We start from the raw sequence: 12,597 nt of genomic DNA on the forward strand, positions 1-12,597 counted from the left end.
ATGCAGTACAAGGCAGATATTCATTCATGAGCAGCTTAGTCCTACAGGAGACACAAAATAAACTGAACATTACTATAGTTGTGCTACAAAAGTAGAGGGGTATTAAAGGAGTGCATTTTTGAGAGACAAGATGTTACTGTTCCTGTCACACGATTGTTAATAATATATGACTATGTCCATTGACACCATACATCAACTACTAATAGGGATATAAGGATTTTAAAGCCAGTGATGCCATTCATATTCATGGTTCAGTCCCTTTGTTACTGTTTCCATTCCTATAATTAGTGAGCTCTCTTCTCTGCGTAGGAGTAAGTCCAAATCACCCCCTCGTTTTGGTATTTTTAGTCTTTTTATACCCACAAACGTGAAGGTCAAACGATTGCCATGGTATTGTAGAAAGTGTTCAACTAGGGATTGTCTAGTGTCTGTTCCATGTATGTTCCGGTAATGTTCTTGTATCCGTACTTTTAAGGGTCTCTTTGAACTTCTGATGTAGTGTTGTCCACATGGACATGTTATCAGGTAGATCACATAGGTGCTTTCACAGTTAATAATGTCTTTGATCTTGTAATTGTGACCATTAACTGAAACCTCCTTTGTTCTTGATTTGCCAAGTTCGCAGATTGAACAGTTGGTGCAAGTGTAGAAGCCGGTTGTTTGAGGTGGAAAAAGTCTAGGTTTTGGTTTTCTATCCAGAAAGGATGGACAGAGAATATCTCTTAGATTTTTGCTCCGTGAGAATCCCAGCCTGCCTTATTTTTAAACATTATTCACAATACAGTCACCAATATCACATATTTGTTGTTTATGCAGTACAAGGCAGATATTCATTCATGAGCAGCTTAGTCCTACAGGAGACACAAAATAAACTGAACATTACTATAGTTGTGCTACAAAAGTAGAGGGGTATAAAAGGAGTGCATTTTTGAGAGACAAGATGGTACTGTTCCTGTCACATGATTGTTAATAATATATGACTATGTCCATTGACACCATACATCAACTACTAATAGGGATATAAGGATTTTAAAGCCAGTGATGCCATTCATATTCATGGTTCAGTCCCTTTGTTACTGTTTCCATTCCTATAATTAGTGAGCTCTCTTCTCTGCGTAGGAGTAAGTCCAAATCACCCCCTCGTTTTGGTATTTTTAGTCTGTTTATACCCACAAACGTGAAGGTCAAACGATTGCCATGGTATTGTAGAAAGTGTTCAACTAGGGATTGTCTAGTGTCTGTTCCATGTATGTTCCGGTAATGTTCTTGTATCCGTACTTTTAAGGGTCTCTTTGAACTTCCGATGTAGTGTTGTCCACATGGACATGTTATCAGGTAGATCACATAGGTGCTTTCACAGTTAATAATGTCTTTGATCTTGTAATTGTGACCATTAACTGAAACCTCCTTTGTTCTTGATTTGCCAAGTTCGCAGATTGAACAGTTGGTGCAAGTGTAGAAGCCGGTTGTTTGAGGTGGAAAAAGTCTAGGTTTTGGTTTTCTATCCAGAAAGGATGGACAGAGAATATCTCTTAGATTTTTGCTCCGTGAGAATCCCAGCCTGCCTTATTTTTAAACATTATTCACAATACAGTCACCAATATCACATATTTGTTGTTTATGCAGTACAAGGCAGATATTCATTCATGAGCAGCTTAGTCCTACAGGAGACACAAAATAAACTGAACATTACTATAGTTGTGCTACAAAAGTAGAGGGGTATAAAAGGAGTGCATTTTTGAGAGACAAGATGTTACTGTTCCTGTCACATGATTGTTAATAATATATGACTATGTCCATTGACACCATACATCAACTACTAATAGGGATATAAGGATTTTAAAGCCAGTGATGCCATTCATATTCATGGTTCAGTCCCTTTGTTACTGTTTCCATTCCTATAATTAGTGAGCTCTCTTCTCTGCGTAGGAGTAAGTCCAAATCACCCCCTCGTTTTGGTATTTTTAGTCTTTTTATACCCACAAACGTGAAGGTCAAACGATTGCCATGGTATTGTAGAAAGTGTTCAACTAGGGATTGTCTAGTGTCTGTTCCATGTATGTTCCGGTAATGTTCTTGTATCCGTACTTTCAAGGGTCTCTTTGAACTTCCAATGTAGTGTTGTCCACATGGACATGTTATCAGGTAGATCACATAGGTGCTTTCACAGTTAATAATGTCTTTGATCTTGTAATTGTGACCATTAACTGAAACCTCCTTTGTTCTTGATTTGCCAAGTTCGCAGATTGAACAGTTGGTGCAAGTGTAGAAGCCGGTTGTTTGAGGTGGAAAAAGTCTAGGTTTTGGTTTTCTATCCAGAAAGGATGGACAGAGAATATCTCTTAGATTTTTGCTCCGTGAGAATCCCAGCTGAGGTTTGTCTTGTAATGCAGTAGTCAGAGTGGGATTGTCCTTCAGAAGATGCCAATGTTTTTGCAGGGTTTTGCGAATATATTGTTGTCCACTATTATATTCAGTGTTAAAGCGAATTATTTGTTTGCTTTCTCTCATTTGGTTATTATGTAATAGGCTCTGTCTGTCTGATGTTTTAAATTTGGTTAAGGCTTTGGTTGTTCCTTATAACCCCTTTGTTTTAAGCGTTGGGTTATATTGGCTGAATGTGTTTCATAATCTTCCATAGAACTACAATTCATACGTGCTCGTCTATACTCTCCTCCTGGGATGTTTGTGATAGTATGGGCAGGATGACTGCTTGTTGCATAAAGAATGGAGTTTGCAGAGCTGGGCTTTCTATGGATTTTGGTGTGTAATTGATTATCTGCAATGTAAATTGATAGATCCAAGAATTCTATTTCAGTTTTCGAAATATTGTAAGTAATTTCAATTCCCCACTAGTTTGATGACATAGACTTGATGAATGATCTGAGTTTGTTCTCTGTTCCTTGCCAAATCATTAAATTGTCGTCTATGTAGCGACCCCCCATTATTATGTTGTCTGTGACGTCTTCCGATCTTTCTTGCCAGAGCCAGTGTTGTTCCACCGCTCCCATCAGGAGGCAGGCGTATGGAGGTGCAAATTTTGCCCCCATGGCGGTCCCTCGAAGTTGTAGATAGTATTTGCCATTGAAAAGGAAATAATTGTTAAATAGACAGAATTCCAGGAAATCAAGGACCATTCTTTTGCGTGCCGTTAGGTGGACTGATCGGGTTTGCAAATATTTTCTGGTGGCAGCTATACCGTCTGTGTGTTTTATTGAGGTATATAAGCTGGTGATGTCAATTGCAGTTAAGAAAAAGTCTTCTTGCCATGTTATGTTCTCAAGTTTTTGTAGTACATCTTTCGTGTCCCTAATAAAAGACGGAAGGGATCTGATTAAAGGTTACAATTCTGCGTCAATAAATGCTCCCAAATTTGAGCAGACAGAATCAATACCGGCAATGATGGGTCTACCCTTAGGTATCCTGCCTGGCTTGTGCACCTTGGGTAATAGGTACATTGTTGGTACAATTGGATTTTTTAAATACAAGAGGTTTTTTTCTTCAATACTTAGTAGGCCCTTTTCTTGCCATAGGTCGAGTAACACAGATAGTTTTTCTTGGATCTGCTGGGTGGGATTGCTTTCTAGAATTTGATAGCATGTGCTATCTTCCAATTGTCATTGTGCTTCCAAAAGGTAGTCCGAGGTGTTTAGGATGACAACGTTTTCCCCCCTTGTCAGCTTCCTTGATTATCAATTCCTCATTTTGTCGCAGTTCAGTCAATGCTAGCAATACTCGCATGTTAGCATCCTTTTTCCTTACGTCCTTACGTCTCTCTTTGCATCTCTAATGAGATGCAAAGTGGGCGTTCCACACCTAAATAACGTGACAAATGTCGCTAACTAACATTTCTCTAATTAACAAGCTGCACGCTAAACAGCATAGCAATAAGAAAAGTAGCGCGAACCTCGGTTATCGCTATTTTCCTTACGCCTGCTTTCAGTCTGACTTAGCCATTATATCCAATGGAAGGTGGATATAATGGCTAAGTATGCCCTGCCCTATCATCAAGCTCGTTGTGCGATTATAGCTGGATTTCCAGGAATTGTATCGCTTTTGAGATAAGCGTTGCTGATGGCATGCTTTTCAGCGATAAAATCCAGCGTTAGCCGGCAATAAATATCCTCACACTAAGATCGCTGAGCGATAATTAACGCCGACCCTTGCTGATATGCCCCTTTGTTCTTTTGTAAAGTGCTCTGACATCTCTGGGTAAAGTTTGCGCTATATAAAAATGCATAAATAAATAAATAGTGGGCCCCCCCTTTAAAATCATTTCTAGAGATGCCACTGTGCAAATTACGTGAAAGGGCTAACACTGTGCAATGCAGTAGTGTACGTAATGCTTTATGTATGTAATGCTTTATGCTTGTCCTTCCTACCTCCATACCCTACCTAACCTACCTGTAAAGCGCTCTGACACCCGCCTGGGTCACGTTCGCGCTATATAAAACTTACAAAATAAAAAAATGCTATCTATGACTAGACTGAAAACAAGCACTGGCGTTGCCAATAGGTCTCGCAGTAGGAAAGTTGGAGCTATTGGTTTTGTAAATGACAAAGCCCTTTATGTTTTTAAAATGAAAACAAAAATAAAAGGCATTGTTATTTGCAATTGTAATAGCTCAAACTCTCGTGAATGCGAGACCTATTGCATTGCAAATGCTTGTCTGTATGGGGATTGCTGAGAAATGTACACCGTAAGCTGGTTTAGATGTAAAAGAACATACGTGCACCTCCACAGTGGAGCATCTATCCCCAAAGCCAAGATGTATTGTTATGAACGACCTGGCACTTAAACTGTATAAATCTACAAAAGGTGCTTTAAAAAACACCTAAAGAAATATTAGTGCCTGCTTCGTTCATGCACCAAACAGAGGCCTTGAACTAAAGAAGGGTCACCAATACAATGAGGCAGCTGAGCGGCGTGTACAGCCCAGTGTAACTAGACACCCCCAGAGGCGGCGGTGATCGGTTGGGGCACTCAAAGGCATTCTCCTTGGGGAAGTCCTTACAGCGTCAATCACCCGGCTGTGAAGACAGCGCAGCTCGGGTAGAATGAGGGAATAAAGGCGCCCGTCTCGGCTCAGAGTGTGACCGGCCGAGGTACAGGGAGTGTGTGGTGCGTGAGTCACCGGCAGGTCAGGTCGTGCACGCGGGAGGAGGCAGAAGGCTCACGAGGGTACTGTGGGGACTTCATTTCACCGTGGTGTTTTAGCATCCACGGCCCCTGGTGTGCACATTTGGTGCTGGCAGATAGCGCCCACATGACCGCCCACTTACTTCAAGGAACTCAACTCCTGGGAGAGATATTAGTCAGTGAACGAGGGTGGCGATAGAACTGAAACCTAGATGGCGGAGATAGGACTTCTAGATCAGCATGAGGGGAGAATTTAGTCTGACGTGAACGGAATGCGAGTAAAGGTGAAGACATGGGAAATTTCGGCGAGATAGAAGGGGATTAAACATAACGGAAGAATTGGGTTTAGATGAGTAACCAGGGGTGGGATGGAAGTGGACAAAGAAAAGGATAGAAAAGCACAAGGGAGAGCAAACGATGTGAAAAGAGAGGAGGGGGAGCCACGGCAGATGGAAGTGAAGGGACTACAGGAAGAGGAATGGAAGTAAACAGATGGTTGGTGACGGGCTACGGTGGATGAAATGAGATCGGCAAAAATACAACAAAAACGTAAAATAGACTCTGAGGATGGGGAAAATCTGGAGGCAGAGATTCTGACTGAAAGGACACCTATGTGGAAAGACGCCATGGAGTCATAACAGTGACAATAGAAAGAACGCGATGGAGGCCTGACAAGACGGTGTTGGGGGGAAAAGAGGCTTTTAAACGCTGGAACTGGAAGTCTAAGAGGCAGGAAAGCGATGAATCGGCGAATACCCATCGTGGGTCTAATGCGTTACAGCAGAGATATGAGCAGGAGCCGGGAGGTGTCAAGAGGTGCAGCCAAGCGGGGTGAGAAATGGAGGCAGAAGGACAAATGGAGGAGGAAGGAAGAGGGCAAAGGGCAAGACAGACTTAAACAAGAAGGACTGGGCGAGAAGGGAGGGGGGATGCCAGCAGGGAGAGAGGAGGAAAGGTGGGAGGGAACACGGCCTGGGGGAAGCTGGCTGGGGAGGGGGAGGAGAAATGCAAGTAAGGCTGTGCGCGGGGAGAGAGAGGGGAGGTGATGGAGCTGGGGAACAGATGGCCGTGAAAGTTTATGGCCCAAAAGCGCGTGCCTGTATAAATATAGCCAATAGGTCTCGCTTTTTGGACCCTATAAGTATTTAGTTATGCAGCAGAATATCCTTGGTGCAACAACACCAACTGTTGCATGGCTAAACACTTATAAGGTCCCAAATGCTTGACCTATTGGCTATGCCAATGCTTGTTAATCTTGTTAACTATCCACTCCCAAGCTGCGTGGCACCACATCCAGGTTTGAATCTTTCAGTCTCTTTGCTCTGATTCGTTTGTACACAATCTAGCGAGTTCTAAGTAGCCACCTCCCTCTCCTCTTTAAAACTTCACTCATAGTGCACCTCACTTTAATCAAATGGGTGGAATGCTGCTTATTGAGGGCGACCCCTACACAAAGAGAGCCCTGGCACAAAACAAGGAAAAAATACATTGTAAAAGTGTGCTACACAAAAGAAGGGAAGGGAGGGAACGGAAGAAGGTAGATAGATGTGATAGGAAGAAATAGAGAAGAAGGAAGAAAGAAATAGGGGACGAAGAGAAAGAAACACAAGCCAAAGAAATAGGAGTAGGAAACAAAAAAGAATGAAATAAACAGAAAAATAAAGAAACAGGTGGAGGGGGAAAAAGGAAGAAGAAACAAGCATTTACAATGCAATAGGTTTCGCAGCATTAAAGTTTGAGTTACTGGCATTGTGAATGACAATGCTTTGCATAATTATTATTATTTTTTTTTATTTGCAAGTGGTATATAAACATTGTTTGTGAATGGTTAGCTGTTGCTTATGCTAAGCAAAGTTGGCAGTAATATAGAGTGCTAGTCTTGCTTGTTATAAGCATGCTGATTTAAAGCGCTCTGATACCTGCGGGTAAAGTTTGCGCTATATAAAAGTGAAAAGTAATAAATACATTTTAAAAAGCCTACCTGTACCACGTCCGTTCTTATTCTGCGATGCCACATATCTTTGGGTCCCTGTACTTATTAACTGCACCCAGCTGTGGGAAACCTCCATGGCAGGAACAACGTGTTGCGGGGCAGACACGGGCAATGTCGCCACTGTCCTGTGGTAACAGTGTAGGGGCAGGAAGGCAGGCAGTTGGTAGTGCTGTGCCATAGCAGTGTAGTTCTCTGTGTATGCTGGGCATGGGGGTTGCTATTGCTGACAAGAAGTGGTGAGGAGCTGCCTGTTCGGTGTGCCTGCTTCCTGATCTTGGGCAGGCGACAGGTAAAAAAAGACCATGCTGCACCAGCGCACTCCTACTGCCCTATGTCTAGTGAACATGTCTTATTACAAACTGCAGCACTGCTGCCCAGAGATGAGATGCTGCAGGGCAGCTCAACTGTGCAGACTCACTATACACTGCAGCACTGCTGTCGATAGATGACACATTGCACCCCTTCAGCCAACAAACTGCAAGCAGAAGCTCAAGTGCCCTAAACCTACACGCTCCACCCTTGTACACTGAAATGGGCGTGTGCGAAGTGCTTGTTTACGTTATACATGTCTGTGTAACAGAGTCGGTTTGTGCGTGTGTGTTTGTACGTGTGCGCTTGGACGAGTGTTCTTGTGGGACAGAACGTTATTTGTAACTGTGTGGGAGATTTATATACGGCTACTGTCTGTGTGAGAGTGGGTGTGTGTAGGAGCGCTAGGAAGTGTGTATGAGCGATGTGTGAGTCATCGTGTGCTTGTGTATGTTTTCTACCGCCTTTTCTCTTAATGTGGATAGTTCTGAGTAACCAAGCCCCCTGTAGACCTGAACAATGTGGAATTGTTTATGTAAAAAAAAAAACGGTTTAATCCCGAAGTGTCCAGCATTGTAAAATGCGCGCGCGCTCCTGTGATACTCTGCAAGCCACTACCACCTCTGCACTATATAATGCAAACAGTTTTCCCTCTTCTATCCCTCTACTAACCTCCTCAACCCAAATAACGGACTAACATATCCACCGTTCAAATTACTTTCACTATACTAATCCACTACTAATACTGTAGGGGTTCCGGAGTAGCATGCTACTCACCGAAAAAGCACTTTGCCGCCTCGGCAGGGGTAGTAAGAGCCATATAACCGCAATATATATATATATACACACATACACATATATATTCACACACACACACATAAATACAAAAAATATTAAAAATCAAATGGTCTTGGCTAACACCAGACAAAGAAAATTATACATTACCAATATGATTACCATTAGAAATTAACCAAGAGAACCCGTTTACTGAATTGATTGAATCAGGCTAAAAACGATGCTACATTGGCACAATTTAGCTGAATAGTTTAGGTTATTGTAACAAATGAAGCCTCTGTCTTTACAACAATGGAATAAACACCCACAATGTATTCCCATGTCTGAAAGAAAAAACACTCTGCCACACACCCTAGTTACATGTTGATAGAGAGCGCACGGCAGAAAAGTCGTAGCAAAAGCAAACCGGGGACAATGTGCAATTAAAGACAAATTCGCTTTTTAAGGAACGCTACAAATTAAAGACATTTTCCATTCTTCACGAACGATGCCACTCCCGTAAGCAAAAACATAGTCGGGACTGCTTAGAAGAGGGGTTCACTGGAATAAAGCAGCACATTCTTTACTTTTCAGTACAAACAACTCCAGTCACAAACACCCGCTGGGGATCTTTAAGCTTCTCCCGCCCACCCGCTCGGCGCATATGTCATAAGTCATAACATTCGCCCCTTAATCACCATTCTCGGACAGTCACGATCCTGTACGTACAGTGACGTACCCAAAGCATTTATACCTGCTCTGTGGACCCTGACGATTTCCTTTTCCCGCCACCCGCCATGACAGGCATCTTAAGGCGCGCGCACGCTCCCGACATCCACACGTCAGGAGCGTGCGGGCGTACGCGCCGGACTTCCTGTATCCGGTGACGTACTAAATAAAATACTATATACCAGGTTGAAATGTATGCGCATCTAGTGACAGGTTTTTGAGGCACTTGATTGGAATGCAGATGATACAGGGCGATGTTTTATGTGTTACTTAATTAATAGCGAAACGTAAATTGTGTATTTTCTGTTCACGTAAACGGGAGAAATGACACAAATGTCGCAGAGCAAAATATTTACAATAATGCACAAAACCGACCTTATGCTCAACTGAAACAAGATTTTGTAAGATGGCTGCCTGAGAGCGAAGCCCGGCCACACCCTCCTATCTCGTTTGCTGCGGGAACGTTGAGAGAGTAAAGACAAGTCAGGTCCCGGGCCGCGCTGTGATTGGCTGACGTCACGGGGTGTCCCGGGCCGGCAGCCAATCACAGCGCGGCCCTGGAATGACGTCACGGGGGTGTCCCGGGCCGGCAGCCAATGGCAGCGCGGCCCGGGACAAAGGGGCGGGGCTTAAAAAAAAGCACCAGAAACGCCCCCGAATCGCGTTTTCGAGAGAAAACGCGATTGACAGCCTCTGCCTCCCAATGGCTAGCCTCCATTTATGGAGCTAGCCAATGAGAGGCAGAGGCGGTTCTAACCCCACTATTAAAAACAACAGATTTCGATCTGGGAGGGGCTTCGCCCCTCGCCAGGTTACGAAACCTAAAAAATGTATTCCCTGAATTTGAGTGGAACTGAGCAGAATTCCCATTCGGAAATCCACACCACTCAATCACGAGTACTCTGTTGTTCCTGCAGTTGGATTTACCTTTGAAAAACCAACAAACTCAATTTTACCAGCTGGAAAATCAGGACGTTAAAATGAATGCAGGAACTGGCTGTATTGCAGCCTCTAACCTTTTTCCTGCCCCAACCCCACCCTCATGGGGACATGTAATGCTTCCTCCTGTCGGAATAGTCTGCTCTGCCCTCCCACACCTTCTCTGCCTTCCTTTCTCCTCCCCCTCGCCTCACAGCATTACTTGCCCAGAGCAAATGGTAAATTTGAGTGATAATACCCATAGGAAAGGGAATACTGTACATAATTAAGTCTGGTAAAACCAACCCTGCACGGTTTTCCCCATTCTATGAGGATAAACTTGAAATTGCATGGTATTAATGGGGTGTTACCAAGTGGTATTAGTTTTAACAGTTGTGAATTTACCACCAGTACTGTTCTACTCATAATAGGAATAAAATGGCTGGAAGCAGGCAAGATTTGGTAGTTCAACGATTGCAATATTCGACTCTGAGCACACCCACAAACTTAGATGTTTAACGATATTTACCAACTCCTCTTCGATCTCTTTCCATTGCGGAAATGGTTGATAATTCACATCTGATAAAGGCAGGCGTAATGGTTTTCACAGTGGGGAAATAGGGGGTGTTTGAAATGTGAATTTGCAGTTGCTTAGCAGATTTTCCCAAGAGCAAATATATCTGCGCATATTTGCTCATGAGAAAATCGCTAAGTCCGACACTGTTTAATATCTACGTGTCGGACCTGGCGAGGGTCATAAAATCCTGTGGAATCTCCCTCACTACCTACGCTGACGACACCCAATTGGTGCTGTCGATATACAATGACGGAATCTCAGTAGCAGCCAATTTCCAAAGGGGAATGAAGGCAATAAGCTCCTGGATGTCATCCAACTGTCTTAAACTCAACTCTGATAAGACAGAAGTGATGACATTCGGGAGGCTTCAACCCACCTGGTCCCCTCAATGGTGGCCTCACCAAATGGGACAACCGCCAGAACCGGTGACGAAGGTACGCAACTTGGGCGTTATCTTCGATAACAAATTGACATTCCAGCAACATGTCAATGCTGTGGTTTCCTCTTCCTTCCACGTACTAAAAAGGATAAAAAAACTAATCCCATACCTTCCGTCACATGCAGGTAAAACCTTGGTCAGTACATTAGTATTCTCCAAAACTGATTACTGTAATGCACTGCTACTCAACACTCAACAAAAGGTGCTTAATAAACTGCAAACTGTCCAGAACGCTGCTGCCAGAACACTTCTATCCATCCCTAGATTTGCATCGGTCTCCCCCTACATTCGACAATTACATTGGCTACCGGTGAGGAGCCGCATCAAGTTTAAGGCTTTATGCATTGCATATAAGGCCATTCACGGCCAAAGACCCCTATTCTTAAGAAGAGCCTTCCGTCCGCTTGAGCATACTAGAACTCTGCGGTCATCCTCAGCGCACCTACTCATGGTCCCCCGGACAAGAAGGGCCAACTGGGGTGACAAACGCTTTGCTGTGGCCACGGCCATACTGTGGAATGCACTTCCTCTAAACATCAAGTGCGCTCCGACCCTTCTTAACTTTAGAAAACAACTAAAGACACGGTTGTTCCCTGCCTAATTCCACCCCCCTTCCGGAGAGTTCTGCAACTACAGCGCCGAGACACCCCAGGGTATTTGCGCGCTCTAAAAATCGCCAGAAATAAATAAATAAATAAATAAGAAAATGGATGTCAAAAAAGTTTGCTAGGAGTACAGTTGCCAGGCCTACTTCTATAAACTTTTCTGAATTCCTGAAAGTCATAAATCTTCACTTATGCAAGGACATATACCTGCTGGTGCCATTTGCTGGCTTCCCATTTTTTTTTCTTCTAAACATGGCATTCATCGAACAGTCTTATTAAATGATGTCTCATAGAAATGGTAAAGTTGCACAATGTGTCCTGAGCAGGAGTCGTGATAGCAATTCCATACCCCTGCATATATGCTAACATTTAGGAATACTTGTGGGGTGGAAGACAATTTACTAGGGAACCTCATTTGTTATAACCAGGGCCACCGAAATAAAGTGATTTTGCGGCTGTGGCATATACGCATAATTAAGGTTTACTGCATTTGCCACATAATCATCTGCTGCATAATCTGCAGATTTAAATGTGCTGTAATGCGTGTTGCTGCGCAGTGAAAGGCTCTTCTCAATTGATTGACGGGTTGAACGATTTCTGTTGGTTACTGCTGTATGTTGGTGTTAAATTTATATTAATGAGGAGTCCAGGAGGAGTTATGGTGTAAAAATAGAAAAAATGAAGTAATACTATCACTAAGTAGGGCGTATTGCGAGGTAAAATGTGCCTTTTCTTGTCGTATTATTTTGTCAACCCTGATGCATAATCTTTTTCCAGTGGCCCTGGTCATAAACACTTAACACTGGTGAAGAAGAAGGTTTCGTGACGGAAAGTAAGTGAATTTTATTTCCCATTGACTTACATTGCTGTAATAAATGTTTTCGAATAGAGAAAGAAAAAAGTTATCAAATATTAAAATATTTGGCTACACACTAGAGGAATTCCTGGCTAATTTAGGGAAAGTTTCTGGTGCATATGTTTACGTATCCCTTCGTATTAACTGACAACTAAATACTGATCTTGCCTCCCCACAACCTTTACATTTGAGGCGAGGCAGAGCTACAGTCTCTGGGACTCGGACGGAACACTACTGGCTGAATGCAGCGCTGGCAG

Source organism: Lissotriton helveticus, chromosome 1_2 (genome assembly GCF_964261635.1).
Source record: "Lissotriton helveticus chromosome 1_2, aLisHel1.1, whole genome shotgun sequence".
Lineage (NCBI taxonomy): Eukaryota > Metazoa > Chordata > Amphibia > Caudata > Salamandridae > Lissotriton > Lissotriton helveticus.